The following is a 26,595-nucleotide window of genomic DNA, read 5'->3' as shown; positions in this document are numbered from 1 at the left end:
TAGTTCAAAGTGATAGGGAAACACATGCACACAGCACTTGTCATAGAGTCCAAATTCTTGTCAATGGTAAGATGATAGAAGTAATCGTGATGACTATGAAGTCAAAGCCAACACAGGCATATGTCTGTATGTGTATGTATTCATGAATCTATATTAAGGTGGTTTTGTTTAAATCTTTTAGATTTTTGATAAGTGAATTTTTTTGTCTTTTTTATTTTTTATTTTTTATATTTTTAAAATTTTTTTATTGGTGCACTGTATTCATACATCATAACTGGATAAAAAAAAAACTTGTGTAGATATACGTGCACACATCGCCCATTTAGCCACTACCCCACACCATTCCCTCTCCCTCCCTCCTTCTCATGCTTGGCTTAGTGGTTGACATCTAATATTATAGCAATTTATCCAAAATTAACAATGATAATCTCACATAATAGATTCATTTGTCTGATATCAAACTTTTGATCACTTAGAGATAATATTTCAATATTTCATTTTGCTTTCTTTCTTACCAGAGGATATTATTTTTTCTTTTTTTAAGGTTAAACTATCATACACTTTTTTTCAGAAAAAAATCTATCCTAACATGAAATATGAACTCAATACCCAAAACAATTTGAAAAAGAACAAAGCTAGAAGATGTACATTTCCTGATTTCAAACCTTATAAAGCTACATTAATTGAAACCATGTAGTACTGCTATAAAAGCAGCTATATAAACCAGTGGAGTAAAATAAAAAGCGTAGAAATAAATTCTTCCATATAAGGTCAAGTTATTTTTGACAAGGTTTCCAAGAACATTTGGTGAAAGAAATAATGATCCTTTCACTAAATATTGTTGAAAAATAATAATTACATGAAAAAGAATAAAGTTGGACCCTTACCTAACAAACACCATATACAAATATTAGCTCCAAATAGATAAAAGACCTAGATGTAAATCTTAAGACTATAAACTTTTAGAAGAAATCCTGGGTCATAACACTTCACAACATTGGAATTTGCAGTGATTTCTTGGATATGATTTCAAAGTCACAGGCAACAACAGAATAAACAAATAAACTTCCTAAAGAATAAAAAAAAAATTCATCCAAAGACAATGTAAGCAGAGTTAAAAGTTACTGATAAAATGGGGCAAAATATTTCCAAATGCTATATCTGAAGGTATATTAATATTCCAAATAGAAATGCTAATAATTAGCAACAATAAAAGCAAACAATACAATTTAGAAATAGGTAAAAGACTAAAATAAATAATGAATCTCCAAAGATTTTAACCAATAAACACATGAATATATTCTTCTTTGCTTAGTTGTCTGCTGGATGGAAAATCTTGCTTCTCTGGTTCTGGTGTGCATTACCTATTTCTTCTTTTTAGTTAATCTCTTTGAGTATTTTCTCTAGCACTGGTTTTGAAGACATAAATTCCTTCAGTTTCTGTTTGTCATGGAAGCTTCTTATTTCCCCATCTAATTTGATAGATAGTTTTGCTGGGTAGGAATTACACCCGAATGATCCACAGCTGCTCACTTCAGCTCCTTGCTTACCTTTCTTCTCTGGATCCTGGTGCTGTGAGGGAAGATGGTGCCGGCGCGTCCCTGCTGCTGCATTGTGGGCTTGATTTCTGGTCTCTGGTTGTTCTTCTAATCTTTTTTTTTTCTCTGTCCCTTGTGTTTACATTTTTTATTTCTCTGCCGATGGCGTTTTCTGGCTATGAAAAGCGCTGATTTTGTGGCAATAGAGATCGAGTTTTAGCAGGGCTCGTAAAATGCTGCTGTTCTCAGTCACCATCTTCCCAGAAGTCCATAAGTGAATTATTTAGTGAATGCAACTGTAAAATAGGGAAATGTATAACATAAATGTTCTGTTCATGACTCTGCAAAGATTTGTATATAAATACCTTTAAATTTGTATTGATTTTATATTTTATTTAATAAGCATTATTGAGCAGTATATATCTAATAATATCAATATATAGCATTAAAGTATACAAAATAACAGGAGAATTTAATAATCTTAAAGTGTACAAAATAACAGGAGAATTTAATAATCTGCTCTGGACCAGGGTCAGGAGATATTTTCTGTACAGGGCTAGATAATAAATATTATAGTTATGGTCTCTTGCAAATAACTCTGTATTTATGTGAAAAGGTAGCCTAGATAAATAAATTTCATAAATAAGCATAGATATTTTTCAATAATACTTTGTTTACAAAAACAAATATGGTCTGAGAGCCATACATTGCTAAGTCCTGATAGACCATCATATCAGCTAAACCAGCATGTCAATTTGCTTACTTTTCAGTTTTTCAATGAATAATTCTTATTCTATAAACCAACTCTCAAAATATAACTCCTGTTGTTTATTTGAGAAATATTTCCTAAATTCTCTAACAGTGTTTTTGGGTCCATTTCTTCTCATGATTGAAATCTCCAATAGAGAAAATCCTAAGGTATTTTGCACTGCTCACATATATTTTTATTAATAGTTTTTCTCTATTTTGGTGACTTTGTAAACCTATTTTGTGTATAAAAATAGTGCATTTTCAGTTCTGCTACTGTGTCAACAGCTCAATAAAATATTTATCTATATCTTGCCTATTTCTTAATACTGGATTTAATTAGACATATTGCATAATATGTCTAATTAATTTAATTTAGATTTAAATTAAATTTAATTTAATTTAATTTAGATTAATTTAATTTAGATTAATTTAATTTAATTTAAATTTAATTTAGATTAATTTAATTTAGATTTAATTAGACATATTGCATAATATGTCTAAGTGCAAATTAGTCAAACTGCAGGATTCAAATTGTCTGTTTGCTCATAGGATGTCACTTAAGGTAGTTTCCTAGAACAGTGGTCTCTTTTCAAAAGTCATCCTATTCTAATGCTTTCACAATACTGTATTTTTTATCTCTGAAATAAGGATGCATCTGACAATGTGATAAACACTTGTGTCATATTTAATACATAGCTGTATTTATTTTGATATTAGGGACTCTCAATTTAAGTATAATTTTTAATTTAATTTTAATTTTTTACTTTATTTTTAGTTTTTAACACTTTTAATCTTAGAATTATTTTTGCAGATTTATTTTTCAATGGTACATACAGTAATGTACCATTTAAAATTTTAAGGCCTTTACTTCTTCACTCAAAAAAAATGGTGATATAATGAAGTACAGTAATACTATGTGAATCTTTACAAACTTGGAAAAATCTTTACAGTACTTGGGCACACACTGGAGCTACGTGATGAAATATGAGGAACTGTGCATCAAGAGACTAAGGCTGTAGCTAGGTCAATGTGTTAGAGGTTTCACAATGGAATCACTAAGCAGATCAACATAGTTGATAAGATCATTAATCTACTAACACTGCTTTCTGCTCTGAAAATTTATTTTTTCATTCATTGCTGATTTGTATCATTGTATACCTTGTCAACTGCTCTGTCTAAAACATCAATTCTCTTTTTTTACTCAACATGTTGCATAGGTTCTTAAGCTCAGTGGTGATATTTAAGAAATGTTTCACTAAAGCCACACATCTGCTAAATTCCCTCTTTTCCAAAAGGCTTTTAGGAAGTTCCCACTATACACAAAAGAATTATAAATTTCTGAGCCTGGTGACTAAGACCTTTTGTGATCTTATCCTAATATAATGTGCTTAAAATAATTCTTGTCGTGTGGTGTTAGCTCCATATGTTATAGTGGTCATTATTACAAGGCCATGACTAATGACTGTATTTTTTTCTGGTTATCATGCCAAATCTTTTTATTCTTATCCTGTCAGAGTTCTGTCTCAAGTATGATAACCAAAAATTTCCTTTCTGAAGAGTTTTGTTAGCGAATCTGAATTTTTGCTTGCTGTATTTTTAAATGATGTTTTTCAAATGGACTTGGAAGTGCTAGGAGAGACACACTTACAATTTCTAGGTTACATAGTCCTCCTCATCCCCATCATGTGGCATCAGGCAATTTCTTCTGGTAATCAGAATCAATCACCCAAAACAGCAAACACTTCACTTCTTTGTCTGTAGTTTCAGTTACAGGAGAAATCCCAAACCACTAGTTGTTTGTTTCACTGTCCAACTGAACTGAATTATTATTGCATCTCATGTTGATGGAGTCTCCTCATAGGCCCTCCATTTCAAAAGACCTCAAACTTCCAGGAAAACCACATTCTGTAATTGAGCTATTAGTTTTTATAGTGAGAGGATCAATTCTTTCCTTGATTCCTGACTCATTTATTCTATTAGAGATACAGAGGATGTTTTGGCCTTTGCTACAGTACATTTTTAAAGACAGACTCCATCTGGCAGTATAACAAGCAGGCCATCTCACCTTCCAAGGAGCCATCTGCTTCCAGGTGACCAAATTAGTTTCTTTATCAGATACATTTTTATTTGTAATATCAAGTTAGTAAACAGTTTAGCCTATAGATAGTAGTACTAGCAGGAAGATTGTGGACAGGAAAGGAATATTCATACTGAAACCTTATTTATTTCAGTGCTCAAAGCCTTTTATCAGTGCTTCCACCATAATAGTAAAGTGGATGGTAAAGTGTGACCTGGTGACTGACTTGCACTTATCTCTCTTTGGGAATGGTTTCATATCAAGGGCTCAGTGCTGATATCTATTGCTGCCAGGTGAGACATTCAGTAGTAACGGTAGCCACACCCAGGCTTGTGTTTAACAGGTTTTCTCCTAAGGTATATAACTTGGCCACAGAATCCTGGTGTGGAAAACGTGCACCCCAATGAGCTTGAGCTAATGGGAATAAAATGCATAAATTTAGGTTTTTTGGTTTTTGTTTTTGCTTTTTAGTTTTTTTATTGGTGCATTATAATCATGCATCCTAATGAGGTACAAGATGCTAGAGGCATACATGCACACATCACTTATTTAGCCCTTCCTTAATTCCTCCCCCATTTCCTTCTTCTCCCTCCTTCTCATGTTTGGCTTAGTGATTGACTTTGATATGTTTGTTAATGTACATCAAGTACATTAGGGAATTTCTCTCTTCCCCCTCCAAGTCCCCTCAGTTAGGTTGCTATGGTTCCTCCTTCTTTATCTCAAGTCCCTCCTATGACTCTTTTTCTCCCTAGCTTCAGCATATTAGGGAGAGAATTTGATTTTTTTTTACTTTTTGAAACTGACTTATCACAATCAGCATAATGTTCTCCAGTTACATCCATTTCCCCACAAATGACATAATCTTGTTGTTTTCTATGGCTGAGTAAAATTCTATTGTGTGCATATCCTAAAGTTTTGTGTAAAACCTGCCAAGATGTCTATTGACTTTAAGGTTTTAATTATCATTTACACAATGCTCAAGCATAAATTCTTAATAGCAAATGTTAGCCTTACTTGTAGGATCTGCAGCTAGGTTTATGTTTAACTAGATTGTCATTTTAGGCAGGAGTTCAAACCTGAGATAAATATACATATACTTATATACATACATTTGTTTCTTATTGATATAAATTAAATATAAACATTTTTATCTGCTATTATATAGCTTATATCTATACTAGGGCATATTTCTAGTTACAAATAATTATTTTTCATTGGGCATGGTGGAGCATGCTTGTCATCCCAGTGCTTGAGGGGCTGAGACAGGAGGATCATACAGGTCTAAAGCCAGCCTCATCTATTTAATGAGGCTCTCAGCAACTTAGTGAGACCCTGTTTCCAAATAAAATATAAAATAATTCTGGGAGTATAGCCCAGAGGTAGAAAAGCCCCTGGGTTCCACCTCCAGTACCAACAAAAATATTAATAATAAATATTTTTCTAAAGGAAAAGACAAGTGTAGAGTAGCAAATGAACACAGACTAGCCCTAGACTTAGTAAATACTGAGGTTGGGGGTGCAATACATTCTTGAGCCTCCATACGGGTCAAAAATGGGTTCATGAAATACCCCTAGGCATTATTAGGTCCTGGCATTATCTCATTGAAATGGGATAAGCCTAAAGTTTACAAAAGTTCAAGAATCTGAATTAATGAATTTGGCAGAAGGCAATAAAGCACATAAAAATTACTTTATGCTGGGCGTGGTGGCGCACGCTTGTAATTCCCGTGCTTGGGAGGCGGAGACAGGAAGATCGGGTAGGTTCGAAGCCAGCCTTGCTGGCCTAAGAGACCCTGTTTCCAAATAAAAAACACAAAAATAGTTCTGGGAGTGTAGCCCAGAGGTAGAAGGGTTCCATTCTCAGTACCACTAAAAAATAAAATAAAATTACTTTATGTGTTTATATTAAACTGAATATGGGAATTAGTGATGTGATGTTTCCTTCTATAACCATTTAAGATGCAGATCTTGAAAATCAATTAACAAATATGTTTTATTACTTGCTTTTATATTTACTTGCTTATATTTTTATTTAGTGCTTATGCATGAACATGGTTCAAAATTTTAAAAATACAAAGAGACATCGATGAGAAGTGAATCTCATTCCCACATTTCTATCCCATTCTTTTTCAAAAGGAACCCCCATTTTTATGTATTCTCCCCCAAATATTCTATGATTATAAAACTATATATGTAGGCCTCCGGACTTCTCTGGTGCCAGCAGCCGCCCGACTAGGGGCTCGGGACCCTGGGCGCAGCCGACGACCATGGTCTCGGTGTCCAACCAGCAGTTTGCAGGTGGCTGTACCAAGGCAGCTGAGGAGCCGCCGAGGAGGCGCCGGCGGACGCCGAGGAGCCGCAGTTGCTGTACGGGGCCGGCTTCTGTAAGTGACTCAACGCGCGCATGGGGTTCAGATTCCTGTCCATGACCGCCAGCGCCGGGGTCGCGCTCGACCCCCCGATGGACGTCTTTGTGCACCAGAGTAAGCTGCACACGGAGGGCTTCCGGAGCCTCAAGGAGGGCGAGGCCGTGGAGTTCACCTTTAAGAAGTCAGCCAAGGGCCTGCAATCCATCCGAGTCACTGGCCCCGGGGGTGTCTTCTGTACTGGGAGTGAGAGGAGGCCAAAGGGGAAGAACATGCAGAAGCGCAGGTCCAAAGGAGACAGGTGCTACTATTGTGGTGGTCTAGACCATCATGCCAAGGAGTGCAGGCTGCCACCCCAGCCCAAGAAGCGTCACTTCTGCCAGAGCATCAGCCATATGGTGGCCTCGTGTCCACTGAAGGCCCAGCAGGCCCCCAGCTCCCAGGGAAAGCCAGCTTCCTTCCGGGAGGAAGAAGAAGAGATCCACGGCCCTGCCCTGCTCCCGGAGACCCAGAATTGAGCCACAGCAGGCGGGGGCTATTCTTTTGCTATCAGGAGTACAAGGAGCAGGCATCAATCGGCAGAGTGGAGAAAGTGGGGCTAGGGTGGGTTGGGGGTAGCTGGCACCGCCATGTCTCAGGCCCGGGTTCCCAGCAGCATCCCGTCTTCCCGCTTGGTGGGGAGAAGGGGTGAGGCGAAGGAACTCCACCCACGCTCTATCCAAATGAAGCTGAGGGCTCGGGGGGAGCCACCCCAGAAACTGCATGCTTTACCCGGGGCTCCACCCCCAAACCCTAGCTTTTTTTGAATGTGGCGTGGATAGGGAAGTTATTTTCCTTTTAAAAAAGGATATGTAGTGATACTATTTCCCTTGCCAGAGCGTGAGACTACTAAACATGCGATCAGATTAATGGCCCAACCCACACGTGCGCAGAATGCCGTGGCATTGTGGGAGGGGGTCTTTTCACATCTTGCTTTCTAACATAACCCCGTCTTGGGATGTGGTCTGGGAACTGTCCCAAGCAGTGGGTTGTGATGATAGGCCAAAGGGTGACAGGGAGCAGCTGCAGACCCGCTGCTCCTCGCTCGCTCACTCCCAGCCCGTTCCAGGCCAGTGTGATTTTATTTATTTGGTCCCTTGGATAACTGCACCTTGGGTCCTTCTTTCTCCAGAATGCCAACTGCATAATCTGTGTGCGAATGACGTAGCTTGTGCATTTTAACTTTTTTTCTTAATATAAATATTCTGGTTTTGTATTTTTGTATATTTTAATCTAAGGCCCTCATTCCTGCACTGTGTTCTCAGGTACATGAGCGATCTCAGGGATAAGTCGGCAGCAGCTCCAGGTCTGCACAACAGGAATACTTTTTTTTTTTTTTTATCACCATGGAGAGCAACCATTTGGCGTGCACAGCCTATTGAAGTACCTCATTTCTGCCAATTAGAGCTGACGATTCCGCCAGTGTCCTCTTGAAACCCCCTCCGCCAATGTTTTGCCCGAGACTGTTTTAATTGGGTTGCCCATGACCCGATCTCCTTGTACTGGAAGATTGGAAATTAGCCTAAACTAGAAAAGGTGGTACGGAGAAGTTAGGAGAGGCGTGGACAGGTGAAAATCCCAGAGAGGAAGCCAAAGTTAGGAGGTGGTTGTCTAATCCCAGGGCGTGAGACTTGCTTCACATACCAGATCCATCTCTCACCAGATTAATCAAGGCCTACCATGCACAACAGGGTGTGAGTGTGTGTGTGTGTGTGTTTCTTGCCTTTATTGTTTGTTTGTTTGTTTGTTTGTTAATATGAATCAGTAAGGGTGAGTTTTTAAGATCAATACCTCTGTAACCACCCTGTGCTGTTCAGGAATGGCTGTTTGAAGCAAAGACTAAAATCCTTAGTCTTTAAAAATTCTTGGCTTCCAGGGAGACCCATAAGCAAGGGCCTCTTGTGGCGCCCATAGCCAGTGTCCTGCCCTGCTGCAATAGTGATAGTGTCGAGGTAGTTAAAGGAGGAAAAAAAAGGGGGTTTCATTTACATGTTGTGAGATCACCACAAACCTACCTCACTGTGTTGAAACGGGGCAAATGCAATAGACGCATTGGGTGGTGTGTGTCTGATCCTGGTTTCTTGTCTCCTCCAAATGCTCCCCCTCTAGTTATTGTATTTGTCTGGACTTTGTAGGACTTTACTGAGTCTCTGAGTTGGTGATTGTAAGGTGGTCTAGTTTGTGTAAATAGAATGTGTTGGTCTTTCTCCATGTTCTTTTGGGGTTTTATTGTTTACAAACTTCTTTTTGTATTGAGAGAAAAATAGCCAAAGCATCTTTGACAGAAGGTTCTGCACCAGCACCAAACAGAAGGATCTGAAACAAGAGTGTGGGGCCTCTTGAAGCAGGGCTCTCGAACCATCTTTTTTGTGTGTGTTTCCCTCCTATTCCCTATTTTGGACCAGATCTTCTGTCTTAAACACACACTCACGCACTCGCGCACGCTGCGCTCCTGTCCTACCCTCTTCTCTTTCAAAAGAAAACCTACATGCCCACACACATATATTTAATTCTTGAAATGTCTCTGTAACTCTTCAGTGATTTGTACAAAAACCTGAAGAAGACAGAACTTCTCACCCTTCATTCCCAACCTGCTGAGTCAATCAGTTCTCAATGCCATTCATGCCGAACACCACTGTCCTGTGTGTGGGTGAATCAAACCTACTTAATCTGCAACCCTGAAGTAGAGAGAAGCAGTTGGGGGCCTTCCATGTAGAAAGTAGAGTCAAGAAACCAGGAAAGAGAATATGAATGTATGTCCAAGTCACTCAGGAACTTTTATACAGGTGCGAGAAATTTTTGTCAAAGTGGCCACAAGATTGTTTAATAGGAGACAGATGAATGTAACTCCATGTTTACTGCTAGAAACCAAAGCTTTGTGTGAAATCTTGAATTTATGCGGAGGGAAGGAGGGTGGGAAACCGTGTATCTGTTCTTTCTTTCCCTGATCCCTTCCGCTCATTCCTGAATTGCAGGAGACTAAGCCCCCTTGGGCTTTGGTGACCCCATCACGGGGTGTTTATTTGATGGTTTGATTTTGCTGTATCCAGGTACTTACTTCCTTTCCTATTCTCTAATCATTTCGTAACACACATGCTAACTCTCCCCTTCCCTTCTTCTCTCCCTGGGAAAATACAAAAAATAAAGACTTATTGGTACTAAAAAAAAAAAAAAACTATATATGTATTTATATATTTCTAACTCCCTACAGCCAAACAATTTAAGGGTTATCTGGTAACAATTATAGCATATTTTCCTATCATTGAAACTGGGTTTTCAAAACATGTGCCTAATCAAATTTTTTTTTAGATATCAATTCTTGACAATGTGATTCTTTCTAATTTATAAGTTTTAGAACTAGTTGTATTTATTAACAATGAGCTTGATGAAAAGAATTTTTTCCACATAGTACCAACAGGTTCATGTTACCCATTATACTAAAAATAATTGCTATGTTAGTAATATCTGTATTTTTTCAAATGGTCATGGAAAACACTTTACTGGTCTATTTGTTCTGTGAATTAGTTTGTGATTATAATTAATTAGTTTCTGAACATGTGGAGATATATAGTGTCATTGGAAAGAAGTAATTGTGCTTCTTCTTGACCCAACATTTCTAAGAAAGCAGCCTCTAATTAAAGTCATCTTTAGCCAGTATATAAGCTATTTTTGAATAATTATTGAAGTTCTACTTTAAGATAATATTTATATGTGAAATATTAAATATCTGATTTGGCCAAATATTAACTCAGTATTCTTCTTTTCAAAGAATTTATTGGTTTCAACTTATTGACTTATATTTTATAAGAGTAATTTTTATTACCAATAAATGAAAATAATACAGTCATCATTATTTCATTATTAAGGAAATTGATGAGTAGAAGTAGCCTAGCCTAGCTGGTGAATAAAAGTGAAGGCTTTTATTACAAATAAAAAGAAATGTTAATTGAGGCTGATGCTAATATCACAGGGAAGCTAAAAAGTGGATGGTAGATTCAGAAAAAATGAAGGGATCATGTCCCAGAGAGTCTTTGGCAATGAAGGAAAATGTCCTTGTAAGTCTTTGATGCATCTTGAATTGACTCTTGTGCAGGGTGAGAAAGTGGGGTTAATTTCCATTTTTCTGCATATGTTTAACCACTTTGCCAACACCATTTGTTGAAAAGGCTATCTTTTTTTCAGTGTATGTTTTTGGCTTCTTTGTAAAAAATCAATTGGCTCTAAGTGTGCAGATTTGTTTCTGAGTCTTCTATTCTGCTCCATTGGCCTATATATTTGTTTTGTGCCAATACTGTGCTGTTTTTATTTTTATGGTTTTGTAGTATAGTTTGAAGTCAGGTATTGTTTCTTCATGGACTTTAAATTTATATGCAATCACATTCTATAATTCACCCTATAAATCCTGTGTACCTCTTGTTTATTCTCATTAATATTTCTGAAGTTTAACCAAATTATAATTTTGAAGTAAAAAGAATAAAGCAATTCATTAGAAAAAAATGAACAAATATTTTGAAATTTATAATGGGATCTGTGGTTGGGTTCATTTTATAAAAGGCCTTGTTGCAGCCTTTATAAAACATGTCAAATGATTTTCAAATGTCTTCCATTTATACATTATCATGAGCAAGAAAGTGAGAGCATAGGATGCTGAAGAAGCAAAGAAGAAATGGTATGATGCCCTTGGGAGCTGGTTCTTACTTAAAGAAACAGTCCCACTGAAACCCCTTTGAAAATGAGAGCCACATTTCAGTTTCAGTTGGACACCCAATCTCTAGTATTTCATTTCTTTATTCAACACAAGATGTAATTTTTTTCTGCAATTGATTATCATAGCTAACCTGAAGGTCACATCACAGTTCAAATTAAGTAGCAGGAAACACTCTAACTTCTGTGTGCGTGTATGTTTGTCTTACTCTGAACCTCATTGTGAGGTATAATTACAATGTGCTGATAAAAAGTAGACCTAAAAATAATATTCATTTCCAACAATCCTAACATTTTAACTTCTGATGACATTTTCAACTCATGTGTCCCATTCTAAAGCTTTTCTAAAAACTCAAGGAGGTTTTACAACTAATCTTACAACTAATTCTTGTGTGAAAATGTTAATATAAAGATGTCAAACATATATTTGATTTTTTTAAAATTATGCTTTCAAATTAAGGTCTGCTTAAATGCCTGAAGAATACATATTGGAAAAGCGCCTTAACCAAGGCTAAATTTAACTCAACAGTGGCCCTCTTGAAAATAATTACCATTTTACCCATCTTACAAATGGAGAAAATAAAGCTCATAAAATCTAACCTGCTTATATAAACACTGCTAGTCTACATAATTCCAAAGTTATCAAAATTTCTTCCCAGCTGCCTATACCAGGTAAATCTAACCATCAGGAAATATCATAACAATAAATTATAAATCTGCATTCAGTGTTTATTCCAAACTTCTGCTATTACATTGTAGCTTCATGACTTTTGTCATATTAGCATAAGTAGTATTTGCTTACACTAATTACTTCAAACATATTTCTTTATGGAAAAGAAACTGTATTGTCATGCAACTAAAAGATCAATACCACTTGTTATAAGCAGAAGGTAACTATGTAAGTAATTAAGACAAAAAGATAATAGTGTTATAAAATAGGAAATATACTTAAAGTCTAAAAAAGACTTATATTATAAAATTTAATTTGAAAATACAAAACTGAAAATAAATTCCTCAGTGATAAAAATAAAACAATTTTTAAAAATCAGTGATAAAGGATATTTAGACTGATATCATTCCATTCAAATTAAAATAGGTCTTATGACAATTCAAAATTCTTATTTTAATATTTCTGTTACTATCTTTGAGAATTTTATTATTTAGTTATTTATTTGTGGTATGGGAATGGAGCCCATGGGCATTCTACTTCAGAAATACACCCCAGCCCTATTGTTTTTTTTATTCTTTATTTTGAAACAGGGTCTCACTAAATTGCAGAGGGCCTCACTAAGTAGCTGAGGGTGTCTGTGAACCATGATCCTCCTGTTTGTCTCCCAAATGCTGAGATTACAAGCTTGCACCACCAAGCCCAGCTATCCTTGAGAATTTGATCTTGCATGTATGTCCTAAAATGACAGCAAGCATTTAAGCTGACTTTTCTGATAGAGTTGGACACCGAGAAATCATTCCTAACCAAAATGGTATGCCTGCTATTTAGCAAACTGAATATCTCCTGAGTCTGTTTATGATGTGTCCAACTTTGAGTTTACAAAGCTGATGAAAACAAAAGCTCTTCTTAGTCACTAGTGAATATAGTATATTTAGAAAAAATGCTTAGAAGTATTGTTCACATAGCATTTCTTGGTGCTTCTTCACTGTGCTTAAAATACAGTACATTTTTTTAGATAACTACATAACCAGGTTATTTACAAATAGCCACAGAAATCCAACTCATCTTTATCAAAGTGAAAGTACATAAATTCAGTTTTATAATTATTATAATATCCACATAATATCCACATAATCTCAAATTTTTAGTAGATTCTTATTTAGTTGTTTAAATACATAAACAAATATCAAGGCATTTTAATTTGCAAAACAAACTCTCATATCATATGATATCACATGAACTGTCCTCAAGAAAAAAAAAAACTGAGGTTCATTTGACAACTTGAGTAGATGAAAGAGGACTTCTCTGTGTTTGTGTGTGTGTGTTTGTGTGTGTGTGTGTGTGTGTGTGTGTGTGTGTGTGTGTTAGTACTGGTAACTGAACCTGGATGCTTTCTACTTTCAAGCTACATCACCGACCTTATTTTATTTTTATGTTGTTTTTAATTTTTTTATCTGATTGCTGCACTATAGTCTCACATCATAATGTGGATCATGTTGACAATGGCATACATTCACACAGTATTTGGTGGCCCCCTTCACTTTCCCTTTTTCCTCCCTCCCAATACTGAGCGTCCAGGTTAACAATGTTATATTCACATGTATACACATAATGAAATGTAGCTTTTTCCATTAATTAACCTCAGCCTTCTTTCTCCCCTACCCTTTCTTTCTGGCTTTGCTGAGGTTTCCCCTCTATTATCTGGAGTCCCTCTGGTATCCCTAATACTTCCTAGCTTGAGAATATTAGAGAAAACACATGTCACTTCTCTCTGTGCTTGGCTAACCTCACTTAATATAATATTCTCCAAGTTTTTCCATATTCTTGAGAATGATATGTTTTGTTCTTCTATATTGCTGAGTAGAATTCATTGTGTGTTTTTCCCAGAATTTTTCAATCCACTCATCTGTTGATGGAGGCCTAGGTTGGTTCAGGTTTTTGGCTATTACAAATTGTGCTGCTATGAACATGGGTATGCATATGTTACTATAGTTCTCTGATTTCAACCCCTTTGGAAAGATACCCAGGAGTGGTATAGTCATATCATATGGTGGATCCATTTCCAGTTTTCTAAGGAATCTCCACACTGATCTCCATAGTGGTTGAACTATTTGGCACTCCCACAAACAGTGTAAAAGAATTCCTCTTTCCCCATATCATCACCAGCATTTGTTGTTATTTGACTTCTTTATACTTGCCACTCTAATTGGGGTCATATGAAATCTCAGTGTAGTTTTTATTTGCCTCTCTCTGATGGCTAATGATGTTGAACATTTTTTTTATGTATCTATTGGCCATTTGTATCTCTTCTTTTGTGAAATGTCTAGTCAATTCAGTTGCCCATTTCTTGATTGGCTTATTTGTTTTACTAGTGTAGAGTTTTTTGAGCTCTTTATATATTCTGGATATTAGCCCTCTAACCGAGTGATTGCTGGTAAAGATCTCCCATTCTGTAGGCTTTCTCTTTAGATTCTTGATGGTTTTGTTTGATGAGCAAAAACTTTTTAGTTTGATGCCATCCAACTTGTTTGTTCTTGTTTTAATTTCCTGTGCTGTGGAGGTCTTGTTGAGAAAATTACTACCTGTGCGTATATGGTGGACTATGAGCCTATGCCCTCCTCTAATAGCTTCACAGTCTCTGGTCTGATTTCCAGTCACTGATCTATCTCAAATTGATTCCTGTGCATGGTGAGAGGTAAGGATTTAGATCCATATTTCTACAAATGGATAGCCAGTTCTCCCAGCACCATTTTTTGGAAAGGCTGTCCTTTTCCAGCATATGACATTGGCCTCTTTGACAAATATCAATTGACTATAAGTGTGTGGGTTTGTTTCTGTATCTTCTGTTCTTTTGTTCTGTATATCTGTTATTGTGCCAATACCATGCTGTTTTAATTACTATTGCTCTGTAGTATAATTTGAAGTCAGGGACTGTGATGCCTCCTGCATGGTTCTTATTGCTGAGAATTGCTTTGGCTATTCTGGGTATTTTCTTTCTCCATATGAAATTCTTGACTGATAAATAAAGATACCTCAAGAAAATTATAGACCAATATCTTTGATGAACATTGATGCAAAAGTTTTAAACAAAATACTAGCTATATGAATTTAAAACCATATCAAGAGAATTATACACTATGACCAAGTTGGTTTCATCCCCGAAAAGGTACTGGGGGTGTAACCCAGGAGCTTTTCTCCCTCTGGAATATACTCTCAGACCTATTTTATACTTTATTTAGAAACATGGTCTCACTAAGTTGCTGAGAGCCTCACTAAGTAGCTAAGGCTGGCTTTGAATATGTGTGATCCTCCTGTCTCAGCCTCCCAAGCTTTGGGATTACAAGTGTGTTCCACCACACCCGGCTCACCACTCCTTTTCAATATAGTCCTCGATACTCTTGCCACAGCAATAAGCCAAGAGAAGGATATCAAAGGAATTCAAATAGGAAGAGAGGAATTAAAACTATCTTTGTTAGCTGATGACATGATCCTTTATCTATAAGACCCAAAATACTCAACCAAAAGACTACTGGAGTTGATTAACCAACTCAGCACAGTTGCAGAATACAAATTCAACCTAAAGAAATCAGTTGATTTTCTATATGCCAAAAATGAATCTGTGAGGAAAGAAATAAAGAAAGCAATTCATTCAAAATAACCTCAAAACCAATAAAATACCTAGGAATAAACCTAACCAAAGACATAAAAGACCTTTACAATGAAAACTACAAAACATTAAAGAAAGAAATTGAAGAAGACATTGGAAGATGAAAAGATCTCCCTTGCTCATGATTAGACAGAATAAATATCAAAATGACCATTCTGCCAAAAGTGATCTACAAATTCAATGCAATTCCTATCAAAATACCAATGACATTCTTTATTTTTACTTTGAAATAGGATTTCACTAAGTTGTTAAGAGTTGCACTAAATTGCTGAAGCTGTTTTTGAACCTATGATCCTATCTTGCCATTCAACTTTCTGAGATTATGTATATGTACAACCACACCTGAGAAAGCACTAGTCTAAAAAAAGTCAAAGATATGCAGGCTTGCCTTCAACATGATAGGTGAGTTTAACAGCCTCACTTAGTGCCCAAACACAATTTCCTGGGATTTTCAAGGAGGAAAATTCATGAACAAGCCAACATTTTTTTCCACTTAAAACTCAAAAAATGCCCTCACAAGAAAACCTAAATCATACAATCTCTATCTTCTACTTCATCAGAAACTTGCCTGTGAGTTTAAAACTCTCTTTCAGTTTCATGAATTATCAAATATGACAAAAACCAACTGATTTAAAAGATGCCCTTCTATTCAGCCAGTATTTGAGAAAGATATTATGCACGAGACTGAGTTCAAAATGTGATTGGATATATTAATCTACAGTGACTTTATATCAGCTGTGTTCATAAATATTGTTTTATTTTTAGCCACAATTACAAGGCTATCAGAATCTGAATTATATTTTAAAACCTTTATATCATTTCCAACATATAGTTTCTAGATATTTTGATGGTGTTTTCACCAACATGTCTTTAAGCAACTGTTTTAAATGGTCAATAGTAAGCATTATGCTATTGCTTTATAACTAACAAACTCTAAATAAAAGCCTATGGCAGGACAGAAAGTAAGTCTCTAGCTTTCATTGAATTTGTAGTCTGGTCATAATTAGAGTTAGTAGCTCTTGCATTTATGTGACATTACAGAAGCATCTGCCATAAATATTGCATTTTCATTCTGTTTGTATTGTAAACCAGTGATCAATCAGGAGGCTTGACTGTCCTTTTATTTTACTAAAAATGTTTTCCTTTTTTGTACTGGGAATTGAACCCAGGGTAATTATAACCCTGAGTTACACTTCAAGCCCAATTTTGTTTTCATTTTAAAACAGAGTCTTTCTAGGTCAATGAGATTCTCACTACTTACTGAGGCTGTCCTCAAATCTGCGATCCTCCTGTCTCAAATTCCCAAGTACTGGGATTACAAGTATTCGCCACCATAACCAGATAGTTTTCATATATTTTTTTCCTGAGGGGCTTTGTGTATTTCAAAGTTGCACTCAAAATTGGGTGGGTTTCTGCTAGTATTTAAGATTATCCCAAGCCTATTTCAGTCTGCATTCTCACCACTGTGATCCAAGATACTTGGTGATCACAACTTAGAGGAAGGAAGATTTATTTGCTTATGATTCTGATGATTTCACATATATATATATATATATATATATATGTGTGTGTGTGTGTGTGTGTGTATCAGGAACTGGGGCTACAGGTCCATAGAGCATGATGGTGAAAAGCAGCAAGAGCAAGGGGAAGGAGTAAGGGACACACCCCAGGAACCCATCACAGAGAATGAGTATGGCTGACTGCGCATATGAGGCTGAAGAAACATCTTACTTTCAAACCATAACAAAATAGAGCATGTTCATCCTGTTAATAGTTAATAACATTCATGTTTCAAATATTTGTCATCATATTTGTCAGAAGTTTTACTCTTCACTTGGTGTTTTACCACCATAAGTAAGATTCAAGCCAGTTCATTTTGTCCTCACATCTATCTGAAAGCACATGAATTATTTCATCAGATAAACCACTAGTTCTAACACTTTCATCACAAATTTCACCATTTCTAAACTTTAATACTTCCCTTCTATAAGGGATAATAAAAACTTACCATGAAGTTCTAATTTATAATTATGTATATTAATACATTCTTCCCACACCTAACAATTTTCTACATGTGGAAGCAGTATTTTAATGAACTGTGGAGATGTGAAGCTGGATGTGGCTGGCTGTGAACACAGAAAAAGCACAGAGAACTATTTTCCAGAAAGACTGGAAAATAGTCTTAAGAATGCCACAGGCAAATGACCATTTGGTCTTAGTAGAAAAGGATCAAAGACAGTAAATGTCTTGGATGCTGTTCACCCTATAATTTCGTGTTAGTCTTTTTAAAGACTGGACAATGGAAGCCTTTGGGACCTAAGAGAAAGTTTAATATACTAACATTAATTCACCATTTTTGCTTAATGTAGTTGAAGCAGATCATTACTACTTGTAAGCAAGTGAACATTTTTTAAGATACTTGATGAGTAAGCTTTGGCTAGTTTAACTAAGTGACTTTAAACACCCAATACAAATTAATTATGCTATCATATCATCAGGACATGAAGGCGTTTAAGAATTGATATGAAGTTATACTATATTTAATAATTAAATATTTTGATGAAGGCAGTAGCAACCTGTCCACCCAAAGCCCTTCTCTTTTTTCAAGTAAAGAAACATTTATCATTTATTTCACATTTGCTGCATAGTTTTATTTATTTTTATATATTTTATTTATTTTATATATACATATATATATATGTATATTTTTATTGGTGCATTGTAGTCAAACATCATAGTGGAATACAAAACTTGTGAGGGTATACCAGCACACATCATCCAATTAGCCCTTATCCCCTCCCTGTCCCATTCCCTCCTCCTCCCTCGATCCCATGCTTAATTTGGTGATTAACTTTGATTCATTTGTTTACATATATCATGCTTTTTAAAAAGAATCCATCTTCACCCATCCCATCCCCTCTGACTGGTCACCTTAATGGCTCTTCATGGGGCCCTTTCTTCAACTAGATCTCCTCCCAATACCCATTTTTTCCTAGTTTTTGCATATTAGGGAAAGCATCTGATTTTCTATTTTCTGTGATGTTTGTCTATATATGCTGCATTGCAAGTTCTGATCCTGCTCCTGAAGGCCCCGGCACTGGCCTGGCCCCCCGGCAGACTCTGATCCTGGCCTCACTGGCTCAAACACCAGCCTTGCTTCATGGCAGGCCCAAATCCTGGCTTTTCTGGCCCCAGCTCCAGCCTCACCCCACTGCAGGTTCTGATCCTGGTCTCACAGGCCCGAGCATTGGCCTTGCTTCACAGCAAGCTCTGATCCCAGCCTTGCTGGTCCCAGCACCGGCCTAACCTCTCAGCAGGCTCCAATCACGGCCTCAAAGGCCCCAGCACTGGCCCTGCCTCACGACAGGCTCCAATACCAGCTTCGGTGGCCCCGGCACAGGCCTCACCCTTCGGCAGGCTCCTGTCGTGGCCTTGGGAGCCCCAGCACTGGCCTTGCCTCATGGCCTGCTTCGATCCCGGACTCGCTGGCCCCAGCACTGGCCTAACCTCTCAGCAGGCTCTGATCCTGGCCTCAGAGGCCCAAGCACTGGCTTTCCCTCACGGCAGGCTCCAATCCCAGCCTCCCTGGCTCTGGCGTCAGCCTTGTTGCCCAGCAGATTTCTATCCTGGCCTCAAAGTCCATGACACCGGCCTTGTTGTGCATTGGGTTCTGGTCTCTGTCACTATAAGCAGGTCATCTACAGATGTTCCCTTTTTTTTTTTCTTTTTCTTCTTTTTTTTTTTTTTGGTGGTACTGAGGTTCCTGGAAACCCCTCTATCTCCAGGCTACACTCCCGGAGACCTATCTCTCTCTCTCTCTCTCTCTCTCTATATATATATATATATATATATATTTGGAAACAGGGTCTCTTAAGCCAGGAAGGCTGACCTCGAACCAGCGCAATCCTCCTGTCTCCACCTCCCAAGTGCAGGGATTACAAGCGTGCGCCACCATGCCTGGCGTTCTTCCTTTTTCTTTTTTTTGTCTTTCTTTTTTTTGTTTTTTTTTTTCTTTTTTTTTCTATGAAAAAGCAGTACATGTCTTTTTCAAAAGCTGGGACCCCAAATACCTAGTGTCAATAAATTTTATCTTCCTTCCTGAGGCAGAGGTCCATAGCTTCTCTTCAGAAAGTAGGCTCTGCCATTCCACATGGACCCTGGCCTCCCACTCCGCACAGAGGAGCATGGTGGCCATTAGGGCTGATGATTCCCAGAACACGCAGCATGTAGGCCCACCCAAGCTATGCGGGGCTCCCTCTGATACCCCCCATACCCTTTTGCCACTTAGTATATTGTCCAGGCTTCTCGATCATGTGTGGCAGGTGCAGTCAGTCTACTTTGGGGGGATTTCCTCAAGAGCTCAAGGTGGACTGAACTGGATCTGTCTGCCCTGCCAGTTTCTACCTTTGGGGCAATTTCTTCAGAAAATCAAGGTAGGTTGAATCTATTCTCTGCCTCTCCAAAATAATAGCCTCCACCTCTGCCGCTGGCACTAGTGCCCACACCTCTGCACTTCCCTGCCACTGTTTTGCTCTGCTGGTGCTGCCCGGCACTCAGCCTACACAGTTCTATCAGAGCCACCTTCCCTCTGGTTCTTCCCTGAGTTTGTTCCTTCCATTATATACTGTCCAGAATTCTTAAGCATGAGGGGCAGGGGCAGTCCCCCTTCGCAGGGTTTTTATTTTCAAAGGTTATAAGTGAATTGGTTAGAGTTTGTCTGCATCTCCTGAGTCCTGGCTACCACCACTGCCATCTTGGCTCCTCTCCAATATATATTTTTTTAATAAGAGAAGACAGTATGTGTGATTTGAAGAGGTTGTGGGTTTGAGCACTCAGCAGCAATGAATTTTATCTCCCTTCCACGATCAGAGGCCACAGCCTCACCGCATAGAGCAGGGTCTGCTGACCCGGGCGCACTGCGGAACTTGGCAGCCAGGTACACTGAAGTCCCGGGACCCCAACTCGGCTCCCCGCCCAGCACTGCCCAGCTCCCTCCACCACACCTGGCTCATTTTTGAGTGTGTTGATAAAAGTCCCCAGTGTGTGTGGCTGGAGTGGTCCTTTCTCTGATCCCTTCTGGGAAGTTTTCCGAAATTTCTTTTCTTGCATGTCGGTTGCTTCCTTGTCCCCTTGCTTCTAATTCCACTCCCTCTCTTGTATTCTAGATAGGAAGTCGCAGTTGGAAGTGTCTCCTTAAGCTGCCCAATTCCAATACTACACCAAAATCTGGTGTCCAGGGCTTCCCCGAGAAATGCTTCTTCTTTTTGGCAGCCATGGTCGCAGCTGCGACCGTGGCCACCGCCATCTTCCTCCAAAAATCCTGCTGCATCCCCATAGCCCTTCTAAAGTAATGATAAGGTAAAGAATCTTTTTCAGTGTTTCATTGAATTCTCAGTCAAATTTGGGAAATTTGACGTATAAAATAAATATGGCCTACCTAGAGGGCTACTGAATTCCTTATGGTAATGTGGCTGAGAGGAATTTTAATTATAAATTTGAAATTTCAAGATAATTTTGAAAGATTTATGTAGGCTTACTGCATAAGAATCCTAAAATCAAAAGAAAATTAATAACCCGAGATATCAATTCTTATAATCATTTAAAAAATTACCATAAGTTCTCCATTAGGTCCTGTAAGACTTTGTAGGAAATGAAATAGGTGGGCATTAGGTTTGAAGGCCATTAAAAACTCAGGCCTGGATATTTGTTTTGGAAGTATATCATTAACCACTGGATTTTTTTTTAAATCACAGCATCTATGCTAATATAAGAAACAAATTCACAAATAATGGAAAGTAGAATACCTTAATTTAATTTCAGCAAAACCAAGGAAAACATAACTAGTGTAAAATCTAATAACATTAACACATAAATTCAGAAATCAGTGTCCATTTTCACTCTCAGAGCTAATAATAATTTTATATAAAACTGTCACATTAAATAAAATGTTCTCAGATTACCTGCACATGTTAGAATCAAATAAACATTAATTTCTTTTCTACAACTTTTGAATGAAAGATTAGCAAAATTATTCAGAGGATAGAGATGAAATATTTTCTCAAATGAAAAATATATTTGAATGGTGAAAGAATTAGAAAAAATAAATAAATGAAAAGCCAAACATATAAGTACGGCTTTGTAATTAAATCCCTTTCTTAAAATAATCAGATTGCCTTAATCTTATACTCTGATGTTCAGACTTAACTGATTTTCATCTTTTTGAAATCTAAACTGAACTCCAAAACTTCAAGATATTACTATGCATTTTTATGTTTTCTTATAATAATACTAATCATTTGTCCTCTGTTATCATCTTTAATTCTGGTTGAAACAATCTTTCCAAAATCTATAGCCTAAGGTATTACTTAAGAAAATTATGTTAACTCACAGCTCTGATTTTCATTATATTTGAATCACATTCAAATTGCCTATTTGTAGGTATTTATACCAGTAATGTGAATTTGAGAAAAGCTCCAACTAAGTATAAGGAGGGTGGATTTCTTTGATTTGACATTGAGGAGCTCAAGTTCTGATTCTTATGATAAGTTAAGCCATTGAACATTTGAAAACAATAAGCTCTTACTTGCCTGGGAATCCAGGTACAAAGATATGCGGCATAATATTCATTTAAGTTAAGAGTCTCTCGTAATTTGAATGTAATTATGAATTGAAGAGTCCAGACCTGAGGGCAAAAGTAAATCCAATAATCTAACTATATATATTTACATCAATCCAAGGTCTAGGGGTTTAGCTCAGTGGAAGAGTTATATGCTTAGCACATGTATGGCATAGGATTTAATTCTCAGCAACAAAAAAATAATCATTGTAAAGCAATTTCAAAGATTTGAAGCTAAACTTGGGTTTTTGCAGGAAGTTTTTATCTGAGCATCTCCCACCCAGGAATGGCTAAGTAATTTGGGATAGTGCTTACCTAAATGATGCCACCAAAATCGTATGTGTTGACGGCATGTCCCTGATGCAGCAGGTTCAGAGGTAGGAAGTGGCTGCAGCAGACAGGTGACTGAAGTAATGGCCTTGAGGACCAGATCTGTTTCAGCCACCATCATATTTCTGCCTTGGAACTGCCTGACTATGGGCTACACCTCTGAAACTATGAGCCAAATAAACCTTTCTTCCTCTAAGTTGTTCTTGTCAGGTATTTTGTCACAGTGACAAAAAGCTATTTATGATACCCTGACTCCTGGTTAAAAGCACTACTCTGGATATGAGAGGAGATGAAATAAAGATGACAAACTGGGTAACCACAACTTTATGAAGTTCAGATCAACATCAGTAAAAATTTACTGTACTGTCACCATTCCTGAATTGGTTTCTCTCCAATCCATTGTGGCCTATTTTAGTGAGCCTCGGTCTGATTTGGATGTCTGGACATGCTAGAAGCCTCACTCAACAGAGTCACACAAAACTTCCTGGACCAAGTAGCTACTATCTATATGTTATTCAAGAACATATTCTATGCTAGTATTTTTAGGGATCTAATTTATGAAATAGGTAGCAAATTGATTATTCTGTTCACTTATATAGATGAAGATACTCAGAGACACAAATTAAGAAATTTTTTTTTAAATTTATTTTTTATTGGTGCAATGTATTCATACATCATAGTGGTATAAATAAGACACTTTTGTAGACATACATGCACACATCGCCCAGTTAGCCCCTACCCGATCCCCACCCCATTCCCTCCCCATCCCTCCTTCCCACGCTTGGCTTAGTGGTTGACATCTAGTATTATAGCAATTTATACAATATTAACATTGATAATCTCACATAACAGTTTCATTTGTCTGGTACCAAACTTTTGATGACTTAAAGATAACATTTCAATATTTCTTTTTGCTTTCTTTCTTACCAGAGAATATTTTTTTTTCTTTTTTTTTTTTAGGTGAAACTATCATACATTTATTTATTTATTTTTCAGAAAAAAATCTATCCTGATATGGAATATGGGCTCTAGATACCCAAAACAGTCTCAAAGAAGAACAAAGCTAGAAGATGTATATTTTCTGATTTCAAACCATATAAAGCTACAATAATTGAAACAGTGTAGTACTGTTCTAAAGGCAGATATATAAACCATTGGAGCTAAATAAAAGCCTAGAGATAAATTCTTCCATACATTGTCAAGTTATTTTTGACAAGGTTTCCATGAACTTTTGGTGGAGGAAATACTAGTCTTTTAACTAAATATTGTTGAAAAATAATAATAAATGAAAAATAATAAAATTGGACCCTTACCTAACACATATACAAATATTAACTCAAAATAGATAAAGGACCTAAATATAAATCTTAATACTATCAGCTTTTAGAAGAAAATCTGGGTCATAAAACCTCACAACATTGAAATTGGAAGTGATTTCTTGGATATGATTTCAATGGCACAGGCAACAAAAGGGTAAATAAACTCCCTTAAAAAATAAAAAAATATTGTATATCCAAAGACAATGTAAACAGAGTTAAAAGTTACTGATGCTCTTCCAAGAGTTCCTCCTATGACCCATTTCTCCCTAACTCTCACATATTAGGGAAAGCATCTGATTTCTTATTTTTTGTGCCTGACTAATCTCACTTAGCATAATGTCCTCCAGCTCCATCCATTTCCCTGAAAATGATGTAATTGAGTTTTTTTTGATGGCTGAGTAAAATTCCATTGTGTACATATCCCACAGTTTTGTAATCCATTCATCTGTTGATGGACATCTTGGCTGGTTCCATAGTTTGGCTATGGTGAATTGTGCAGCTATGAACATAGATACACATGCATTAGTTTGATAGTTTGGTTTCTTTTCTTTTGGGTAGATACCCAACAGTGGTATTGCTGGATCAAATGGTAGATTTGTTCCCATTCTTCTGAGGATTCTCCATACTGTTTTCCAAAGTGTTTGCACTAATTTGCAATCCCACCAACAATGTCTTAGAGTTCCCACTTCTCCACATCCTCGCCAGCATCTGTTGTTGTTTGTGTTTTGAATGATGGCCATTCTAGTTGGAGTTAGGTGAAATCTCAGGGTAGTTTTGATTTGCATCTCTCTGATTGCCAGTGATGTTGAGCATTTTTTCATGCATTTATTGGCCATTTGAATTTCTTCTTTTGTGAAGTGTCTATTTAGTTCATTTGCCCATTTTGTTATTGGATGTTTTGTTTTCTTAGTGTTGAGTTTCTTGAGTTCTCTGTATATTCTAGATATTAGTCCTCTATCAGTGGTGTAGGTGGCAAAAATCTTCTCCCATTCTGTTGGCTCTCGATTGAGATTCTTGATAGTTTCCTTTGCTGAACAGAAGCTCTTCAGTTTCATGCAATCCCATGTATTGATTCTCCTTTTAATTTGTTGTGCTTTTGGGGTCTTGTTGAGGAAATGTTTGTCTGTGCCTATGTGTTGTAGTGTTGGACCTATGCCCTCTTCAAGGAGCTTCAAAGTCTCTGGTTTAATTTCCAAGTCTTTGATCCATCGTGAGTTGACTTTTGTACAGGGTGAAAAAGTGGGATTAACATCCAATTTTCTGCATATGGTTAACCAGTTTTGCCAACACCATTTGTTAAAGAGGCTATCTTTTTTCCAGTGTGTGTTTTTGGCCCCTTTGTCAAAAATCAATTGGCTGAAAGTGTGTGGACTTGTTTCTGGGTCTTCTATTCTGCTCCATTGGTCTATATATCTGTTCTTTTGCCAGTACCATGCTGTTTTTATTACAATGGCTTTGTAGTATAGTTTAAAGTCAGGTATTGTGATTCCTCCTGCGTGGTTTTTGTTGCTGAGAACTACCTTGGCTATTCTGGGCTTTTTGTTATTCCAGATAAATTTAAGGACTGATTTTTCTATGTCTGTGAGGAATGATCTTGGTAGTTTAATGGGCATTGCATTAAATCTGTAGATCAGTTTTGGGAGTATGGCCATTTTAATAATATTTATTCTGCCAATCCATGAACATGGAAGGTCTTTCCATCTTCTAAGATCTTCTTCGATTTCTTTTTTCAGTGTTTTATAATTTTCTTTGTAGAGATCTTTTACCTCCTTGGTCAAGTTTATTCCTAGGTATTTTATTTTTTTGTGGGAGATCCTGAGTGGAAGTGTTTTCTGAATTTCTTTTTCAGTGGATTTATGGTTGGTGTACAGGAAAGCTTCTGATTTTTTAAGATTGATTTTGTATCCAGATACCTTGCTGAATTTGTTGATCAGTTCTATAAGCCTTTTGGTTGAGTTTGTTGGGTTTTCTATGTATAGTATCATGTCATCTGCAAATAGTGAAAGCTTGAGTTCTTCTTTTCCTATTTGTACTCCTTTGATTTCCTTTTCTTGCCTTATTGCTCTGGCTAGAGTCTCTAGTACTATATTGAAGAGAAGTGGTGATAGTGGACATCCTTGTCTCATTCCAGTTTTTAGGGGGAATTCTTGAAGTTTTTCCCCATTTAATATGATGTTGGCAGTGGGCTTATTGTAGATTGCCTTAATAATGTTGAGATATGTTCCTTCTATTCCAATTCTCTGCAGTGTTTTTATCATAAATGGATGTTGAATTTTATCAAATGCTTTTTCAGCATCTATTGAGATGATCATGTGGTTTTTGTCTTTGATTCTGTTTATATGATGAATTACATGGATTGATTTTCGTATATTGAACCAGCCTTGCATCCCTGGGATGAACCCTACCTGGTCATGGTGAATGATTTTCTTGATGTGGTTTTGAATGCGTGTTGCTAGTATTTTGTTTAATAGTTTTGCATCCAAGTTCATCAGAGATATAGGCCTGTAGTTTTCCTTCCTT

General features: G+C 36.9%; 1 pseudogene across 1 annotated transcript; it reads left to right on the top strand.

Moving 5' to 3' along the window:
* The first annotated feature begins 6,631 nt into the window (after positions 1–6,631).
* Positions 6,632–7,248, top strand: LOC308266211 (protein lin-28 homolog A-like; annotated as a pseudogene). Its single transcript has one exon. The product of its transcript is annotated as a protein lin-28 homolog A-like (transcript).
* The last annotated feature ends 19,347 nt before the right edge of the window (positions 7,249–26,595 follow it).

This window comes from Muscardinus avellanarius (assembly GCF_963383645.1).
Source record: "Muscardinus avellanarius genome assembly, chromosome: 8".
Taxonomy (NCBI): domain Eukaryota; kingdom Metazoa; phylum Chordata; class Mammalia; order Rodentia; family Gliridae; genus Muscardinus; species Muscardinus avellanarius.
The sequence above is the reverse complement of the archived record's forward strand: the minus strand, read 5'-3'. Positions and strand labels throughout refer to the sequence as shown.